Source organism: Felis catus, chromosome C2 (assembly GCF_018350175.1).
Source record: "Felis catus isolate Fca126 chromosome C2, F.catus_Fca126_mat1.0, whole genome shotgun sequence".
NCBI lineage: Eukaryota > Metazoa > Chordata > Mammalia > Carnivora > Felidae > Felis > Felis catus.
The window spans coordinates 75,199,733-75,221,535 of NC_058376.1; the positions used below are offsets into that span (position 1 = coordinate 75,199,733).

The 21,803-nt window shown below is 39.2% G+C and overlaps 1 long non-coding RNA gene across 2 annotated transcripts in view; it reads right to left on the reverse strand.

The window, feature by feature from the left end:
• The window catches only part of LOC109491709, a 104,555-nt gene extending 93,215 nt beyond the window's left edge, over window positions 1-11,340 (reverse strand). The window contains exon 1 of one of the 2 annotated variants that reach the window (XR_006585161.1): window positions 10,951-11,340. This is a non-coding gene — a long non-coding RNA (uncharacterized LOC109491709). The remainder of the gene's footprint in view (window positions 1-10,950) is intronic. The other variant, XR_002745304.2, reaches the window with a different exon arrangement.
• Between the last annotated feature and the right edge of the window lie 10,463 nt (window positions 11,341-21,803).

A 21,803-nucleotide genomic window follows, 5' to 3' on the forward strand; every position in this document is an offset into this window, starting at 1 on the left:
ATTGAAGTTGTTCTACCACTCTTCTCCAGATTTCACTATTTCTGTTGAGAGGTCAATTGCCAATCTATTTGTTGCTCTTTTAAGTGATCGTTCTCTTTTCTATGCCTCCCTTTAAAATCTTTTTTAAAAATATTATTTGTTCTCAGCAGTTTTACTATGATGTGTGTAGATGCCAGGTGGGGGCTGGAGACTTTTTAAAAATCCTGCTCGGAATCTTTAGGCTATCTTCAATCTCTGGGTCAGTAACTTTCATCAATTTGAAAAATTTTTAGACATCATCTAATGTCTGTTCAAATATTATTTGCCTCATTCTCTCCTTTTTCCTTGGGAAAGCAACTACTACTTTCTGACTGTGACTCACATTTCTTTTACAGTCTTTTCTTTATTTTCCATTCTTACTTTGTCTGTGTTTCAAAGAAATTATTCATCTTTTTGTGTAATTTATCTTCCCCCCCCTCTATTTTATTCTACATAACAATAAACAATGAAGTCTTTTTCTCTTAACTCCAACTTCTAGATAGCTTAAGGGTCTGTTGTTTCTCTGTTCACCCCTGACCCCCATCCTCAACTTTGAGTTTTTGGTTTTATGATTTTTTTTTTGTCTTGGTATGCCTGCTATATCCTTGTTACTTTAAGTGAGTGCTGAATATTATATATAAAGAAAATACAAAATCTTTGCATCTCTGCATGATGTTCTCTTTCTCCAGGGAAGGTTTAATTTTCTTCTGGGTGGCAGATATAGCATAAACAAATAGAGCATCATGGTCCAATTGGGTTTGATATGTTCTGAGGTTGCATTTCAGGCTTTTTGACAGCTTTTCCATTCTTAGTTTGTCTTGATATCTAGGACATTACTCTTCAATTATCCCAACCAAAAGCCTTGGATACATTCAAGTTCTCCTTCTCTTCGACAAACCCTAACCCCCCCCATTTTTTTTCTTTCTGTCTTGGTCAGTTCAGGCTGTTATCATAAAATACCATGGACTTGGTGCTTTAAACAATAGAGATTTATTTTCTTATGGTTCTGAAGGCTGGATGTCAGAGATTAGCATGGATTAGCATGGCTGGACTGAGGTGAGGGCTTTCTTCTTGGCTTCCAGACACCTATATTCCTGTCTTCACATGCTCTTTGCTCCGTGCATCATAAGAACAGAAAGAAATATTTTTCTCTCTCTCTTTTGATGAGATCACTAATCTTATCACGAGGACCCTACCCTCGTGATGACCTATTCTAACTCTAATTTCCTCCCCAAAGCCCTAGGGCTTTGACATACGAATTTTGGGGGTTCACAAACATCAAGTCCATAATGCTCTCCAATCCAATAACCAGACACTCTGGTTAGCATTTTGAGCAGCTGCTTTGTGGCTGGTCTCCCCACACATGTGCAACTTGGCAATCATCAAATGCTTCAGTGGAAAATTGTGTGTTGGGCTCCTCCAAAGTTTTTCTCCATCATCATGACCCTTCACATCATGGCTGCTTTTGTTGTTCCCTGGTGCTTTGCAACATCTGTGGTTGTGTATTTTATTCAGCTTTTATAGTTGTTTTTAGCAGGGAAAAACTATATATTTCAGTCTAATAGAAGCTGCTCCTTTTTTATCTGTAAACACTAGTACACTGTTTTCTGAATTGCATGGGTGAGAAAGAATATAAAAATGCAAGAAAGACATTCTTTCTGGGAATAAGATTATATAATGAGCAGGGCTTCTCTGTGTTCTCTAGGAATTCAGAATGTAGATAGTGTTGATTCTTTCTCATTCATTTTTTTTTTATTTAATTTTATTTTTTGAGGGAGAAAGAGACAGAGCATAAGTGGGGAGGGGGGCAGAGAGAGAGAGAGGGAGACACAGAACCCAAAGTAGACTCCAGGTTCTGAGCTGTTAGCACAGAGCCCAACATGCGACTCAAACTCATGAGCTGTGAGATCATGACCTGAGCCGAAGTCAGATGCTCAACCGACTGAGCCACCCAGGTGCCCCTCTAATTCACGTTTTAAATTTACTTCCAATCTTTAATTTAATTTCACTTGGGAACTATTTGATCAGTAAAATTTTACTTGTCTGGACTATATATTTATTCTTAATTCTATTTTACTGAACGTCATGTAGATAGAAAAAGGGAGTTAAAAAATAAATTTAGGCTAACATGGCAAAGGATACACTCACTTGGGGGCATTTGAGTGGCTTAGTTGGTGAAGCATCTGACTTCACCTCAGGTCATGATCTCGCAGTTTGTGAGTTCAAGCCCCACGCTGGGCTCTATGCTAACAGCTCAGAGCCTGAAGCCGGCTTCTGATTCTGTGTCTCCCTCTCTCTCTCTGCCCCTCCACTGCTCATGCTCTGTCTGTCTCTCTGTCTCTCTGTCTCTCTCTCTCTCAAAAATAAATAAACATTAAAAAAAAATTTTTAAAAAGGATATACTCACTTCATATAGTCATATGAAGCAAAGAAAAAATTGGAAATACATCAGCTGTGAGTACCAAAACCACAGATTTTGAAGTTTAGAGGTTTTTTTGTACATTGGTATTTTCCTGTTTCTGCAACAACAGGGCTGTACACACACACACACACACACACAGAGAGAGAGAGAGAGAGACAGAGAGATAAAATGTAAAGAGAGATATGAACTGAATCATAAAAGGAATATTTCAAATTTCAACTCATTATCCCAAGAATGGAAATTTACAAAACTTTCAAGGTAATATATTTTTTCTAATTAGTAATCTCATTATTTTAAATGTCAAACCACTCTCAGCATATCAGAGAGTTCCAAAATGTATATCCAATCCAAATATGCAATCTCTAAGAAATGGACCATGATGTTTTATTACTGTTACATGTCAGTTTCATGTGTTACTATGATATTTCTCACCAGACTTCAACAAATTACTGTCACCTAACATAGCATTAAGATAATTTCTTATTGAAGATAAGTAGCAAGAGCAAAACTACTTAGCACTTGACTAATGCTTTACATGGATTAATCCGCACTTGGCAAGTATTATCTTGTTCTCATTTAACAATTGGGAAAATGGAGACAAAGAGAGATTAACTCTGGAGAGCAGTATTAGCACAATAGTTTACGGAAGAAATTTGCCTAGATAATCATCCCACCTCTTGGTGCATTTCTTAGACCAAAGCTAAACCAAATTAACAAACCAAACCAACCAACAGAATAAACAAACAAAATAATCATCTTTTAAAAAGGTATATAGACTTTTTTTTACAACCATTTGACAAAGTGGAACTGGAAAAAATGTTATTTTTAAGATGCAGAGTATTTCTGCTTTCTAAGACATGGAGGTTCGAACTACCCTGGAGGGGATCTTCTTGGTTGTGGGGAGGAAGTGTCCCACTACTAGATGGGACAGGAATCCATGCATTATTATTGGTTTTTTTCATGAGTAGTTTAGTAGCCCAAATACTTGATGCTTCAGATCAAGCAATTAAGTTTCTCGTTACTAACATAAATAGGATTTATTTTTTTAATAGATATTTGTCATTCCTAATTATGTAAATTTGTTTTATGCTTATATATTTATTGCTGGTCTTGGTAGATGTATGCTATTATTCAAATTGTTGCTCATAGGAGATCAGGTTAAAATCTCAAAAGGCTTAGAAGGTTTTGTTGGCCTGGTCATAGCATCATACTAGAGAGTAGTCTTGAAATGGAAGTATATTGTTGCTGAACATAATTGAAGAACTAAAGGCTGACAGATGGTGTTATTCAAGATGAAATAACCTAGACCTTGAGAATTATACTGATGCTGACTGAATGCGTGTATTTGAGACATATGCTGATAAAAATTACAGAAATTACAAGATATCTTATGGTCTGATGTATTTGGGGTCAAAAGGGCTAAGAGCATGGGACGTATGTTTAAAGATGAGATTCCCTCTCCAGGGAAATTACATTCCCAATGACAGTCATCCTAGAGGAGGGAAGAATGACTGGGAGATGGGATTTAGATTGAGGGAGGGGGGAAAACTATTTTCTTTCTGGGATTCAAGGAGATGGGGCTAGGATTCTGGAGAAGGGAGTAAGATTACAGGGACTCCCATTGGGGAAAGCAGGCTGCCTCTTATCACAGCTGCCACCCAGAAATTAAATAACCTGGCTGACCTTTAAAAACAGCAAGATCACACGCAGCTAAACAAGAAGTTGCATAGTAGGGGATCAGCGATGAGGGTCTTAGAACTGTAGTCTCTTTCTAAGAGCAGCATATCCACGTATAAATTATCTGTGATGTAATTTCCTCCAATTATTGACAAGACTTTAGTAAAGTCCCTAATTGCTATAGTGTGGTCTCGGCTCTTGTGGTCTGGCTGAAGTGGAACTAGACCAGCAACGGCCTGAACAACAGGGCTGCAAGAAGAGATGCTCCAAAGTAAGAACCTGACAGGTGACTGCAGTGGCTGACAATAACCTTGTGTGTTAACCTATGTGTGTTAAAGTGCGGACTTCTCACAGATGCGTGTAATATGAGACCCTTCATAGGGTCTGTGATTTGCGACATCACAGACTGGAGAATTATGGAACATTTAAAGAACAAAATACAAAAGCTTTCACAGTTAAAACAGCAAACTACAGAGTAAAAATAAACAACTTACTCTATGCTTATCATTTGCAGGGGGACGAATACTTTTGGGAGTTTTTATTGCTTTGACTTTTTTCTTTTGCAACACAATCAATATTTATTTTAAAATTAAAGTTTTTTTTAAATTTACATCACATCTGTTTAGACTAATATTTTATTTTATTTTTTATTTTATTAAAAAAATTTTTTTACATTTATTTATTTTTGAGAGAGAGACAGAGCATAAGTGGGGAAGGGGCAGAAAGAGAAGGAGACACAGAATCCCAAGCAGGCTCCAGGCTCTGAGTTGTCAGCACAGAGCCTGACACGGGGCTCAAACCCACAAACCTTGAGGTCATGACCCGAGCCGAAGTCGGACACTTAACCGTCTGAGCCACCCAGGCGCCCCTGATTAGACTAATATTTTAAAATGAATAGCTGTTCTTTAATGTCAGAGTCAAAGCAGATTATTTGTTTTCTTTGGAACTAGAAGTAATTCCTTGACTAATTATGATGAATAGTAAAAGTTATTAGCTGTTGGTCTTTACACGTTTACTTTTAGCAGACGAATACATGCACACATATACACACAGGTATACTTTAGATGAACACTAATTTTGCTTGTTGATTTAAGCCAATGGTTTTCAAAATGTCAAGGATTCAGAGTGTACCATTACAACATGCAGTAAATATTAATAATACAAATTCCTGGCTCGTAACCCCAGGAATTCTGATTCAGAAGGAATAGTCTAGGGCTCAGAAATCGTCATTTTCACAAGCTCGTTGGCATTTATTGTGTCAATAATGTTTGAGAATCACTGCCAGAGGCTCCTCCATATGTTGGACATTTATTACTTAAAAAATTCACAGCTTTTTCTTTCACTGTAGATGCTCAGAGCTAAAACAGTCAAGTTATTTTTTAATGTACAAAAAAAAATCAAAATCTGAAAAATACAAAGAAAAGCAATTTTTTTTTTTTACCAAGACAGTAAAAGCATTTGAATTCATATTGAATTGCTGGCCATTATGAAATTTTTGCCCTGCTTTACAGCACTGATATCACTTGAGATAAAGTCCCAAGTGACCTCTGCTCATCTCCATGCCTCATCACTGGCTCACACTTTCTACCACAATGCCATCTCTGAAACAGCTCCCAAGGAGGTAGAAATAGGAATTTCTCCATGTTGTGCAAATCCCCCAAACTGATCATTTCTAGCCTTCCCTGTTCTCTGAACCAACCCCCACTAGACTGGATGCACTCACAAAAGGATGATGGCTTTTCTTTTAGAACTAGAATTTGTAGTCAGTCAATAACACTTACTAATTACTGATTGTCACTTTTGTTTTACTGTGGTGTTTGGTTAACATCTGTTATCACAGTGGGTTCATATTATTGCTCCTTGATTTCTTTTCTCAGTGCTCAGTATACATCCTGTGTTGGTATCTTTCTTATGGCATCTTGCCTTACTGCTACTTGTGTGTATACCTCTTTCTCTTCCTCCCTTTTTTCTTCTTCCTCCATTCTTCCCTCCCTTCCTCATCTCCTTTCTTTTTTCCTTAGAAGATCCCTCAAGGGGTTGTTTCAGGATCACCCAGCCTTTGTTCCTCATATGTGGCACTTGTGGGTTCTGCATGTGTGGACACTGAGCTTGGAAGTGAGAGGCACAAGTGGGGGGCAGAGGCAAGGCACCATCAGACTGTACCTGTGTGAAGCTGGTCAAAGCCTGCAGGGTACGACTGCAGCAACTGACACGAGAGACTGGTGGGCTGACAGATTGTAAAGTAGGGCCTAAGAGATGCTGACCTGGATGGCTTTGAGAAGACGAATTAAGAGTTGCCAAGCAGACAAGTGGCAGATCATGGGAGTCCAAGGAGAGAGACTAACACATGGAAAGAAACCAAGGCATGAAACAGTGGGTTGTGTCCAGAGACTGACATGCGGTCCCAGTTTGACAGAACATAAAACAAGGGGGGGTTCTGACAAGAGATGAGGCATTTCCTTATAGCCCTATTTTATAGAATTGAAAAGGACTCTGAGAATTGTTTAGTTTCACATACACTGGAATTTATTATTGGTTTAATTTTATGAGATAGTTTGCACCCTATAAAGACAAAGGCATCACTGTCTTTTCCACCACAGCCAGGTACATGGTAGGCATCTTGAATGAAGGGTGAAGTCGTCAGGGGTTTTGTGTTCTGTTCCAGAGATCTCCCACCAGGCTCTGAGATGCTGGAGGACAAATGTATCTACCTCATTCTCCTAAGTGCCCACTGCAGAGCCTTCTGCCAGTAGGTACCCAGAGACGGCTGACTGAAAGGATGCTTAATTACACAGTTCCTGAGTTACACTGATTCAGTGGAAGGTATGGGAAGCATAGGAATGCTATGAGAGGCTGCTGTATTGTAAGACAGATGTCAAGAAGCATGATTTGAATAATTTGAAGGAAGAGAGAAGACATTTTTGACATCTAGCTATTTTCCAAACTAACGCGACTAGTCAAATCATTCATAACACTCAAACTAATTCATGCTCCCAGATCAAGCCTCAGAGTTTCTTTCCTGGATTCTGGCATATGAACTTTCCAAGACATCAGGGAAAATACTTGCTATTATTTTACATATATGCCTACTAAACAGTAACAATTATCCAAGTGGTAAGATATTAATGTGGCTTTAGACTATAACTGCATTTTTAAGACATCAACTGCTCTTTGACATTTGCTTCTAGATAGAGCGTTATCAGTATAAGTGTGGAGAAGGAAATGAGTCCCAACAAATTAATGATTCTTGGGTGAAAGCCACAAGGCTTCTTCGGGTACATTCTTCCCATAGTTGTGACATCTCTGACAAAGAGCCAAAGAAAATGTGAGTTCTAAATAGTATAAGGCATATCATTTCAGCTTTTTTTTTTCTTTTCCAATGTCATTTCACATTTGCAATGAATTGACCTAGCACAGAAGGGATACACAATGCTGAGAGGAAAATCTGTGAGCGATTCCATGAAGGTATTTGAGATTTGGTGTTTTTTCCATAGTTAAGTCTATCAGTGGCTCTCTGGGAATATCTTTTTTTTTTCTTTTTAAATAAAAGCTTACAATGTGTTATTTACATAATGACTTGACAATTTTAGTAAGAGTAAGATAGGAAGCATCTAGCAGAATAGAGTTCCTACAAGGTAGGTTTTCTTTAACCCACACTTGGTTTCTACCCCTGCTCTCCTTCCAAATCTGAAGCTATTGATAACTCAAGATGTTTCCCACAAATGTGAAGAGTTGCAGCTTCTCATATTTTAGGACAATATTGAGCCCTTATCTCCAGCCATAAGATGGGGCTGCCAACAGCTCTTCCCTTTAGAGAAGGAAGCCCTGCTTCTCTGTCCTCCACCGACCCACTGAGGTCTCCAGCCTCACATGCGCTGCAGGCGTGTGAGTTTCCAATTCCTGTGCTACTTTAATGCCAAGGTATATTTTAACTGTAGTATCTTGAATATCTGAAATTGAATAAAATATGCTGTACTTTTATCTGGTTAACATGGGTAATTTTTCTTCAGTATGGTATTATCTGGCAATATAAATATTATAATTTGTTTAACATGTTACAGTTTTAAACTAATTAGGGATTTACTTCTACCTAATGAAATTTGCTTATAGTAATTTAACGTTATCTTGTTAGTACAGATTGCAAATACCAATTCTTTTCAAAATATTTTTTTCTTTGAAGGCACCTTGAATATATACATATATGATCTCGGATTAGTTTCTATTCTGAATGTTTTTTAAACTATAACACCAATTTAAAGTAGGAATAATTTTCAAATGGCAAAATAGTTGACAACAAACACTTGGCTGTATAATTGGGAATCTGATGCTCACTCCCAGTAAATGATTTGACCTACTTTTTTGAATATTTATTTAGCAAATGCTTATCATATTTCAAAATCTCTGTGTAGAGGGCAATTAGAGAATATAAAGGTGAATGAGACATGGTCTCTGCCCTCCAAAGAACTTACATTCTGGTCAGGAATACAAATGCATAAATAATTCAAGGCAGCTGGGAAAGGGGAGTGCTGAATGGTCGGCCAGAAGAACTGAGCAGTGTCAAGGTCAGAACTGGAGTAAAGGTGTGTGGGGGAGGAAGTAAGGGTGTTACTGCAAGATTCTAACCCACTGACCCAGGGTGTTAGAGAGTCTACCCAAGTTTGGGACCAAAAGCATGCTGAATGCTGCCCCCAAAAGGGGTAGATTCCAGGCCCTCGTCTTGTCAGTAAGAATTTTTTTTATCAGGTTGTATAGCTTTGTAAAAATGCAACTTGGAAGAGTTAAATGTTGGCCTCAAAAAAAATTAGGATACTAGTCTAATGAAAGAGATTAACCATAGCCTGCCTTTCTGTTTGGAGTTGCTTTGACTATTTTTTCATAAGGATTGCTGTGGATAATCCAGGCTGGTGTGGGCTTAAGGTGGTTGTAATATTTGCTAAGAGGAAAGATATCCTCTTAGACTATGTCAGTGAAGACCCTTGTCACTTAACCAACACTGAAAAAATCTGGTCTGTAGATGCTGGTCCTACAATGACTTTTATTCTGGAGGTAAAATTGGCCAGATTTACTATTTGATATTATAGATAAAAACAACAACAACAAACAATAACAATGATTATTGGGCTAAAACTTTCCCTTTCCAGCTTTTGCAAATTCTTCTATTTGGATAACCTGATGACATTAGGAAATCTCACTTAAATGACTGAGACTCACTTCGAACCTCAAGAGAAGGAGACAGGGATGAAGAGAGGTAGGGATTATCACTGATCAATGTGGCAGAACGCATGCTTCAAACTGCAGAGTTGCTGGAAAATGTCATTTCTGATTACACATTGTTAGTGAGCTCTTACTACTACTAGCTGGACAAGCACCAAAAGGGGAAGAGTGGATAATATTAACTCACGTTGATAACTTACAGTTGTCTTGTACTTTCGTTGAATCCATCTTTTTCCATCTGCTTAAGTGCCTCCAATGGGCCTTTGTACCTGATTGTCTTTTGCCAACAGTGCTTAGGTCAGCTTTTGTTTGTTTGTGTGTGTGTGTGTGTGTGTGTGTGTGTGTGATTTTAGGTCCTTCCCTAGGCACAGTCAGTGAACTAGCCCATCCACGTTTATATTTATTGCACATAATTAAAGCAAAGCACTAGAAAAGATATGTAAAACATAGTGACCACAAGACTCACTCCCTGCCTACATTATGTTTATAGTATGGGAGCACCTGGGTGGCTTAGTCAGTTAAGTGTCTGACTCTTGGTTTTGATTGAGGTCATGATCTCAGAGTTTGTGAGATCGAGCCCTGTGTCGAGCTAGCTCTCTGCATTGATAGCACAGATCCTTCTTGGGATTCTCTCTCTCTCTCTCTCTCTGCCCCTCCCCTGCTTTCTCTTTCTCTCTCTCAAAATAAATAAACATTAAAAAATCATGTTTATAGTATGGAAGGAAGGAGGAGGGAGGAAAAGTAATTCATTACAACCCTGTAATTTCCAAGCACCCTCACAGGGCGCTCAAGGAAGTGACCCAAGCTAGAAAGTGTCCCAATGCCTCCCACCAGCCCTCCCATTAGCAGCTTTTGTTTATTCCCCTCCCCTTGCACTGGTAGATTTTTGTCTTGTAATAGACTGAGCTGGATACATCTGTCGCAAAGACTGTGAAATACATTTCCCTAACTCCAGTTCCTGGCCAAGGGTCTGGCTCCTCTTTGGCGCCCAGTAATTATTTATAGAATTAGTTGAATCTCCTTAACTAAAACAGAGTGCTGGTGGGGAGATGATGTTTGGCATTCAAAAGCTCTGATTTAATGTCTGCTCGCCATAGGGTTGGAGTCCTTCCACGGAGCAGGCAGAGCACCTGCCCATTAATCATTGACCAATTTCTCAGGTCATCAGTTTTCCTCGAGAAAATACAAAAAACGCAGGCTTCTTCAGCTTCATTTACTGGCGAATGCTCCGGAGTGTATGCATGTGCCTCACTTTAGGAAAACCGAATATGGAAATGGCTGGATGTAAAAGACTTTAAAAATAGGAGTTTCACGAGTTGGATTTGTGGTGCATTGTGAACAGTCCACTGATGGCGCTGACCAGATCTATTGTGTTAGGCATAAGGGGTAACACGATAAGGCAGATGGGGTGTAGCTGTGTGACTCTGTTTAAAATGGCTGCTTCCCTAGGCACACAGCTTCTCCCCTACTTTTGAACACCCGCATTCTGACTTGCCGTTTCATCTAAGCTCAGGATTTTGATGTACTCTGTTGTCTAAGCACATCCTCACCACCATAAACCTTAGCAAAGTTGGCACTGCATCTCTAAAATCATGTGAAAAAAATGAATCAGTGCTTACACTTTGTTTGGGAATCACGTTGAATGCAGAGTACACAGGATTTCCTCCAGCTGTCTCGCAGAAAATCTCCAGGATCCTCTCTGCTTCCTTTCTTCTTCTGGACCCCTCAGGCCCTGAGGCCCCACCCCACTCCCCAAAAAGGAGATATAGTGCAGAAATTGAGCCAGGGACTACGGGAACAAGCCCCACGCAAAACAAAACAAAAACAAAAACAAAAACAAACCACTGTGCACCAGGGGTCTTTTTGTCGGAAGCTATTGTTAACCACTTCTCTTCCAAAGCAGAACCTGCCAGAAGGCACCCTGTCTGCAAGCCCGACTTAAAATGGAGGACTCCTCCTCCAAAAACACCAATGAGCTACCTGAGTTGCCTTCTAACCAATCAGGATGAAGTCCTTCCACCAATCAAGATGAGGTCCTTCCAACCAATCAGGATGAGGGAACTTTCTCTATATACGCAGGACCTTCTCTCTCCTCTCAGAGGGTACATTAAGTGCTATTTGCTAGTGCTGGTGTTCTGTTCAGCTTGAGCTGTAGTGTCTATAGAGCTTTTCCTGTGACTTTGTTCTTCAGGTCTGGACTCTTTTCTCTCGTCGTCAGCCCAAGAACATGACTCTGGTAATAAAATGAGGGGGTTAAAATCAAGGTCATGTATTAGGCCCTGTGTTAACCAGAACATACTCTCTATCCTTGCCTCCTTCTGTCATTCTGTATGTATTGTAAGTGTGTGTGTTTCCTCATGTTAGTCCCTCTCTCTCTTTCTGCATTTACACAGGCCTAGGATTACTCCTATTTTAGTGTTCTCCCCATCCCACTTCATCTGGTGTGCCTCTCTGAGGCCAGCCTAAGTGGCTTTACCAAATGCTGGAGGTGAGAGTGCCCTGCCACACATACAGATAATAAAGGTGAAAGTATTCTGTAGAGAATCTAAAAGCAATAATAACTTAAAATCTGTTTATTATCACCACATGCCCTAGCAGCTCTAAGCAATCTCTATACCAAATGTTCCTCCTGATCTGGAAGGAGCAGACTTAACTGGTGCCTGGCCCAGTGGCTGGTATTCCTCCAGCCAGCCCTGCTCTGGAACTTAGAAATTCCTTCCCTTGGTTGGCTTTTCTCACCTCTTCTCCTCATGGAGGAATAGGAAGCAGAGTGGACCTAAAGCAGCGAAAAATATGACCCTGGGACCACTGGTGGCCTTTAGTTATTTAGCTCTATCAAGTTGGCAGTTTCAAAGAGAAACAGAGAAAACAATACACTTTTCATATGTTGGCAATTATTTTTCCCAGAAATCCTGTTAACATCCTTCAAATTACATTCCCAGCCTCCGCACAACATACTCTAAAATGGCAAAGTTGGTTGTTCGTCTCGATCCACAGTGTACACTTTGTTGAAAGAATATTTTTCATTGTTTGCATGTTGCTTATTTTAATAAAGTTAACAGTTTTAATTATTTTTAAATGTTGCATTACATCCTTTGAAAATGGCTCAAAATACATCATTAAAGCATTAAGGTAGTCATTTAAAAGGTAATGCAAATGCAACTTTAATGAATCTGAAGGTGGCCTAATTAAAAAAAATTTATTATTTATTATTGTTTTTAATTTACATCTGAGTTAGCATATAGTGCAATAATGATTTCAGGGGTAGAATCCAGTGATTTATCCCCTACGTATAACACCCAGTGCTCATCCCAACAAGTGTCTTCCTTAATGCTCTTTGCCTATTTTGACCATCCCTCCCACCCACAACCCCTCCAGCAGCCCTCAGTTTGTTATCTATTTAAGAGAGTCCTATAATTTGTCCCCCTCCCTGTTTTTACATTATTTTTGCTTCCCTTCCATTATGTTCATCTGTTTTGTATCTTAAATTCCACACGAGTGAAGTCATATGATATTTGTCTTTCTCTGACTGACTTATTTCACTTAGCATAATACATTCTAGTTCTATCCATGTTGTTACAAATGGCAAGATTTCATTATTTTTGATTGCAGAGAAATAAATATTCCAGTGTATATATATGTACCACACCTTCTTTATCCATTCTTCCGTCGATGGACATTTGGGCTCTTTCCATACTTTGGCTATTGTCTATAGTGCTGCTATAAACATTGGGGTGCTGTGCCCCTTTGCAACAGCACACCTGTATCCTTTGGACAAATAACTAGTAGTGCAATTGCTGGGTTCTAGGGTAGTTCCATTTTTAATTTTTTAAGGAAATTCCATACTGTTTTTAGAGTGGCTGCACCAGTCTGCATTCCCACCAGCAGACAAAAGGGTTCCTCTTTCTCCACATCCTTGCCAACATCTGTTGTTGCCTGAGTTGTTAATGTTAGCCATTCTGATAGGTGTGAGTTGGTATCTCAATGTGGTTTTAATTTGTATTTCCCTGATAATGAGTGATATTGAGCATTTTTTCATGTGTCTGTTAGCCATCTGGATGTCTTCTTTGGAGAAGTGTCTATTTGTCCATTTCTTCACTGGATTATTTGTTTTTTGGGTGTTGAGTTTGATAAGTTCTTTATAGATTTGGGATCTAACCCTTTATCTGATATGTCATTTGCAAATATCTTGTCCTATTCTGTCAGTTGCCTTTTAGTTTTGCTGATTGTTTCCTTCACTGTGCAGAAGATTTTATTTTAATGAGGTCCCAATAGTTCATTTTTGCTTTTGTTTCCCTTGTCTCTGGAGACCTGTTGAGTAAGAAGTTGGTGTGGCCGAGGTAAAAGAAATTTTACCTGCTTTCTCCTCTAGGATTTTGATGGCTTCTGTCTTATGTTTATGTCTTTCATCCATCTTGAATTTATTTTTGTGTATGGTGTAAGAAAGTGGCCCAGGTCCATTCTTCTGCATGTTGCTATCCAATTTTCCCTATACCATTTGCTGAAGAGACTGTCTTTATTCCACTGGATATTCTTTCCTGCCTTGTCAAAGATTAGTTGGCCATACATTTGAGGGTCCATTTCTGCGTTCTCTATTCTGTTCCATTGATCTAAGTGTCTGTTTTTGTGCCCGTACCATAGGGGCACAAATTGATGATTACAGCTTTGTAATACATCTTGAAGTCTGGGATTGTGATGCCTCCAGCTTTGGTTTTCTTTTTCAAGATTGTTTTGGCTATCTGGTTCCATACAAATTTTAGGATTATTTGTTCTAGCTCTGTGAAGAATGCTGATGTTATTTTGATAGGGATTGCATTGAATATGTTGATTCTTTGGGTAGTATCGAAATTTCAACAATATTTTTTCTTCCAATCCATGAACATGGAATGTTTTTCCATTTTTTGGTGTCTTCTTCAATTTCTTTCATAAGCTTTATATAGTTTTTAGTGTATAGATTTTTCACCTCTTTGCTTAGGTTTATTCCTAGGTACTTTATGGTTTTTGGTGCAGTTGTAAATGGGATCAATTCCTTGATTTCTCTTTCTGTTGCTTCATTATTGGCGTAAAGAAATGCAACCAATTTCTGTGCGTTGATTTTATATCCTGCAACTTTGTTGAATTCATGGATCAGTTCTAGCAGTTTTTTGGTAGAATCTTTTGCATTTTCCATGTACAGTATCATGTCATCTGCGAAGAGTGAAAGTTTGACTTCCTCCTTGCCAATTTGTATGCCTTTTATTTCTTTGTGTTGTCTGATTGCTGACGCTAGGATTGCGAGAGTGGACATCCTTGTCATGTTCCTAACCTTAGGAAGAAAGCTCTCAGTTTTTCCCCATTGAGGATGATATTAGTGGTGGGTCTTTTTGCATATGGCTTTTATGATCTTGAGGTATGATCTGAAAGTGTGCTAATTTTATACAAGCATCTGGAAAAGGAAAGTCTACATAGGAAATAAAGAGTGGACACCTGAAAATCAGTTATTACTGGAAAAGTGACCCATTTGCTCCCTGTCCCCAGTTTTGTTGTCTATGAAACTGTCATTTAGTAGCATGAAGCCATAAGATTTTCACATCATTCTGAAACAGAACAGCAACCTCTTTGGTAAACCAATCACATTTTCTTGGAATGAGCTCAAAATAATGTTTTGGAATAGCAAACTGATTAATCTTGTCATGAAAGTTAGACATGAGACAATATTACTCATGTATTTAAATTACTCAGGCATCAAAATGAGTAATTTTCATTACATATAACGAAAAATGGTATGTTCCTCTATTTCAAGAACGTAAAACCAGAGACAAAGTCATTACCGATATTTTATTTGGAGAAGAAACAGAATGAGTTCTTGGCAAACTTATTAAATAGCACCTTTTAGATATTACATATTGTCAGTGGCATATGATGTGATTGAGCAGTCAGCATCCCATGGGCATGCTTAGAGATGCTGCACTTTACAGTGAGATGGAAACATTATTTTGAGCAGAGTATAGAACAGCTTTTGGCAAAGGTACTTTAATTTTTTTTATGTTTATTCATTTTTGAAAGACAGAGAGAGACAGAGCACAAGCAGGGGTGGGGCGGAGAGAGAGGGGGACACAGAATCTGAAGCAGGCTCCAGGCTCCAAGCTTTCAGCACAGAGCCCGACGCGGGGCTCAAACTCACAAACCTCGAGATCATGACCTGAGCCAAAGCCAGACGCTCAACTGACTGAGCCACCTAGGAGCCCCGGCAAAGGTACTTTAAATGAGGAAAAGTACCCAATAATTTCTTATTGTGTTCTCCTAAAACATGCAGAAGAGAGATTTCTCATAGCTAACACCTGTTTTTGTGAGTCACAAGGTGGACTGGAAATGGTGCATTGGGGTCAGAACTGAAAATGCACCAGATACATGGGCCACAAAGGGGGGATTTACCATAAGGAGAGAAGACACTGCTCCTGGATGCCAGCCCATCCACCAGCTTATTCCAGGACAACAGGTGGTAATCAACAATATACATCCAGATCTTGATTCGGTGGCTGTGATTAAATTGTAAACCCTGAGGATATGTCTCTTCAGCCTGCTGTTCAAAGAAAGAGGCAGCAAGTACAAGACTCTTTCTACATAAGTTTGCCGACTCTCAAGAGGAAAGGTGCTTACACCTGAGTGAATAAAGTATGAAATACAACTATTTTTTCACAGCACTGTTCAAATCAGCAAAGACCACCTCTATAATTATAAGTGACTTGCTCAAATGGAATGTTTCAACATTCGAGTCAATAGCTGAATACCTTGACTCTATTATCCTAGAGATAAAATATAATTTTTAATGTTTACAAAAATATATCAGATTTATTAAGAAGAATAAATTATGGTGAAGTCAGCTTTGTCATCCGGAATTTGGATCTTTCCCAAAATTTGAATATATTTTTTCTCCCAGCAGAAAAACAAATCAATAATATATAATTGAGAATTTTTTAAAAAACACATCCAAATGCCAAAACAGACTATAAATGCATTAAGAATTAAAACACCTGAAAGTGGATTATTAATCTACTTCCTGCTGTTTCCCAAATTAAAACATTTAGCTTTCCAGTTTGGGACAGGATATCCCAAGCTAGTACATGACAGAAATTTGAGAGTAACCTTCAATGAATTCTCTTTCCATCTTGCCAGCCTCTGCACTGATCCTAATATCCAGATTTATCTGACAGTCACCAAACACTCCCATTTCTGATGATCTATAACTGTAAATTAAGATTTACTATTTGGGGAGCACCTGGGTGACTCAGTCGGTTAAGCGTCTGACTTCGGCTCAGGTCATGATCTCACGGTTTGTGAGTTGGAGCCCCACATCAGGCTCTGTGCTGACAGCTTAGAGCCTTGAGCCTGTTTCGGATTCTGTGTCTCCCTCTCTCTCTGCCCCTCCCCCACTTGCACTCTCTCAAAAATAAACATTAAAAAAAGATTTTCTATTTTTATTTTGTAAAAACAATTGAGAACATAAACCAAGTAGATGTGAAACATGACTGGCAGCTTAAGGCAAATTTTCATAGAACTGGGTATCCATGTACTAGTACTTTGGGGAAAGATGGAAAAATATGTTGTCCGTTATATGGCTACGAAACAGTAATAATTAGCTTGTAAATATTTTATTTCATATTTGCCTTATTTAAAAGATGTTTATAGAATGCTACATATGCCCTGACACTCATAAAAAGCTTCCTGAGGCTAATATGAAAAAGACATTCTACTTCCAGTGTGGATAAATGAAATCACGAAGAATTACACTGGGGTTTGGAATAAAACACTCCTGGTAATAAACCATGTGACTTTGTTTTCTGCCTACAGATCCCTGAGGAGAGAATGGAAAACATGAGGGAGAGGGCAATAGGAGGTTAGGGTTTGAGGATCCTGGGTTTCTGCCCATTTTCTTTCTTCCATTATAATTTGTTAGGATGATTTTAAATTTTGTATAAAAATATCGGTATTGTTTTGAAAAAAAATTGTTTTATAACAGATTTTGTAGCATTTATGCTAGCTAAATTGGAACCTTTTTACTCTCTTGTTTTAATATCTATTATTATTGCTTATTGCAATTTCAATAATGACAATGCTTCCTAGTCTCATTGTCTATTAAAACTTAAAATTCCATAATCATGCAGTTAAACTCTCACAGTGATAATAATTGTTATGTGTCTGCCTGTTCCTATGCAGAACATTTTTACTGCATATGTCTTCATTTCAGTAATGCAAGGGTAAGCATTTGTTTCTGATCCAATTGCAAGCTGTTCTTAATGTAAACATCAGTATTCCATCAGCCTTACAAACCCACAAGCAACAGCTCTCCAGTAAGCATCAGCATTGTTATCTCTATTCCTCCAGGGAATACATTTTCACTTTGGTAATTTTGCCTGTATTTTTAGGATTAAACGTATGCTTCTCTCACATTGGAGTGAAGAAGGGCATACTCATTTATCATTAAGCAGGCAGTCTGTTTTCCAACACTTAAAGGCAGAGAGAGAGGGGGGTGGTGAGGGGGGTGGAGAAAGGAAAAATCCCTGCTGTCCAACTTGACTTTTGAGAGTTTTCCAGCGTTTTGGACCTCTGTCCATGGTAGCATATACCAGGCTGCACTCATTTTAGGTGCTAGAACAAAGAGGAGAGGAGAGAGAGGAGAGGCCAGGAGAGGAGAGGAGAGGAGAGGAGAGGAAAGGGGAGGGGAGAGGAGGGGACGAAGGGAGGGGAGGGGAGGAGAGACAGTTGTTTCTCCTATCAAGTGGCCAATCCAGCTCTTGGTTCTAGCACTATTTTGGTATCTATGGTTAGCATTGAGGTGTTAATTTCTAGAGTGGATGGGAATTGAATGGATTGGCTGGTACTGGGAGGAGTGGGCAAGTTAGACCAGGAGCCATTTGCTTTCTTTTCTTTTTTCTCTGTTTTTAATCATTTCAGCCTAATGCTCTTTGTCAGTAAACCATATTACTCCTACTACCACTAATAGTGGTATAGTAAGAAGTATAATTTAATAAGTAAATACTATATGTAAACAACTATGCTGATTCTTTTACATATATTACTTCATCTAAAACAGTCATAACTCCTTTGAGGCAGGTGTTACTTCCTGCAATGTTCAGATTAGGTCATCAAGGCGTAGAGTTCAGTAGTTGGCCTGACATCATATAGCAACTACATGTGTAACTGTCATCCCAATACAGAAGTCAAAGACTTCAAAGCTTTAACTAATGCTAAACCTTTGTATTATTTTGTTCTACAAAAAAAGTGAGGCTTTCAAGAAGAAAAGCTATACATTTTCCTTCAATCAACACTAACTAAATAGGTTGTTTTATTAGGCTGTCTGGGGAATGTGTATGTAAGACATGGATTCTTTCCTCAAGGAACTTGGGATCTAGGAATAAAGATTATGTAAATGAAAAAGTAATTGTAACAGCAAAAAGTGGTAAGTATGACAAAAGAAGTACAGATGAGGTTTGTTTGGTAGAAAATTAACTTGCAGCTAGGAAGATCAGACGATCTTTATAATACAGACCAGATATAGCCAGACATAGGAATGTAGAAGAAGGGATACCTAACAGGCAAATAAGCCACCCAGCCATACAATTAAGAAGCTTCCCCCAGTCTCATCATAGACAGGGGTAGCAAATGTGTGTCTGTGAGCAATTTATATTCTCTCTTTGACCCTATCTCCTTATCTATAAATTGAAGGGGATAGCTTGTAGGACAAGCTACAATCTATGGCTCTGTATTCGGATTGGATTGGTTGCCAAAGGGAGAAGCAATCTAGGGGAGGAAAGAGAGAACCGTTATATAGTCTTGAGCAACTGTTGCAGAGGAAGGGTAAGGTGGACTTTGTTGAACGGAGAGAAAATGGAATCTCTTCTATAAGCCCAAAGAAATCCTCGTTCTGGGGAGAAGCTGCCCATAACCATGAGAGGATGATGCTTGATGTCCATCTTGTCCCCACCCTCTGGGGAACTGTACTTTTTGCCTTTCCTTTGACTTGCATGGTAAAAGGGTCAGAGTCTGGTCTTTGAATTCAGGCTACTTTTGGGGGCTTGTTGGTAGGCTGCCTGGACTCAGATGACCTCCACCCATTATATTTCTAGGTGAAATTTCCATGATTCTACAATTCAAGAAATGTAGATGAAGTACCAAGCACAATGCTGGTGTATAGTAGGGATCCAGTAAATATCTACTGGAAGTCAGGAAAGAGGTGCTGGAAACAGACCGTAACCAAACCTAAGTTCGTCTATCCAGGGGACGGCAAAGCCAATCAATGAGACATCGAGCATATAGCAAGGAAAGGGTTTATTCGAGAGGCAGCCAAACTAGGAGACAGGAATACAAGCCTCAAATCCACCTCCTGGAAGAGGGAGAGTCAGAGAAATTTAAAGACAAAGGAAAAGAGGTCAGGGTAAAAAGCTGCAGCTGCCAATATTAGTCCTGTTAACTTTGGTTGCTGCTTTCAAAGCTAAGGGCAGTTTTCCAAATGATCTAGCATCTTCTTTTCTGGTGATAACAACTCAAGGGCTTTGCTAGAGATTTGAGACTTTCTCTCCCATCAGCCACCCTTTTCACATTTTATTGGCAAAAGGGTACTGTACAATTTCCAAAGGGAACTCCGCCATCAACATAGACATCACATCAATGAGCAATTAAACATCCATTAATAAAAATGTGCAGGCTATGTCCTCCGGAAAGTAAAAATGAAATAACATTAAGTGGAAAAGCCAAATAAAAATTATTATATACACTCTATAATTACTACAATGGTTACACATGGGAAGATTTAAAACAGGCCAAGGAATAATGAAAATCGTTGTTTAAGCAAAAGGAATAAAGATATAATTCCTTGTGAAGCTGATTTAATAATAAACTCTTTTTCTAATGAATATATCATGGTACTTTTTCTTATTGTTGCTAAAAACCCAAACCATGCAGAAAATGTAAAAATCCCTATATAATCTCACTCCCCAAGGGCTAAAATTTAGCAGACTTTTAACAGACTGCTGGAATACTTCCAGATTTCAATGCATATATAAGCATACCTACACTTATTTCTCCATAAACAGAACCATATTCTGCATTCTGTTTTATATCTTTTTTATTTTTAATATCAATAGTGTTTCTGATAGCGAAAACAATGTAAGTTCATAAAATCTTCAAACAATAAAAGATAAATAATCAATTTAAATACAAATAATTCTAGAGGTTCAAATGCAAATGACAAGGTATATAATCTTTTCCTTGATTGCCATCGAGATTCCAAACAGGTGGAGCCCCACGATTCCTGAATGCAGCAGCCTGGTAACAGGGCTCTGTCCTCCAAGGTCAGGAAGAAGGGCAATGGAGGGATTCTGATGGTGTGGGGGAAGGGCACTTTAGCCCCATCTGTCATTTTGTGCCTGACCCATCCAGACAGGGCTCCATGGAGTTCTCCACAGTGAGGAAGGAAGAAGTTGCCTCTTTTGTTAATTAAATCAATGTGAGCCCAGGGAGCCCATAAGTGAGCCGCAAAGAGGCAACTGGTGAAAAGCTGCTACATATGTACCAGCAGGCCTCACAGGCGTGGTTTTGATTTTCTGTGTTTACACCCTACCTTCCAAGGAGACCTGCTATCCATATTCTGCAGGTCTCGAGCCTGTGTGCCTTCTCTCCCAAGGGATGCTTCTCAGCTAACGCAGGCTCGTATTCATTATCCTCATGTCATTCTGGCTAATAGGACTGAGGTTTCCCTGAGGTCACATGGCAGCGCTGCTCCGTCTTTGAACCAGGCAGGCTGGAAAAATGCCTTCTCCTTCTGCTCTGTAACTACTTGAGTAATGAAATAATGTAAGGTTATGCAGTTCGGCATATGGCATTTCCTCAGAGAGTAGAATTGTAGGACTGGAAACCTTGGAAGTTAGTCTTTAGGTAGAACAGCCTCACGGAAGCCTCTCAGAGGTACTAGACTTGTTATTTTTTAACACAGCCCTGGTAGGTTTTGGGACCTACGAATGCTGGCCACTGTAAGCATTTACATTTTTCTGAGGCGGGAGTATAATGCATGCATCAGATCCTCAAAGAGATTCGCGGCCCCCTGAAATGTAAAAACCCTCACGTTATAGGTCCTAGACCTGCTACAGCACACACTGTTGCTGCTTGGGCCAGATTCCCTTAGTTTTCTTTTGCTATTTCAAGCACACGCTTCCCCCAATTCCATAGGGCTTTTGCTTCTAAAGGCTCACACCTGTGACTTTTCAGAGGCTCGTTGCTTACTCTGCAAGCTGAATATCTGGAGTTTACATCCTCTTGGGGTGGCCCTGGGTCAACAACAGGCTGGTGAAGTGTGAAAGCCAGTCACGTTGTCTCTAGTGGAGACAATCCAATGTGTGCTTTACACTCTGGTGTGCCTGTGGAATCAGGCTGGAGCTGGAGCTTTGCCAGAAATTACTTGTCTGCTTCCTGTCCACCTCTTCTTTCCCTCACTACC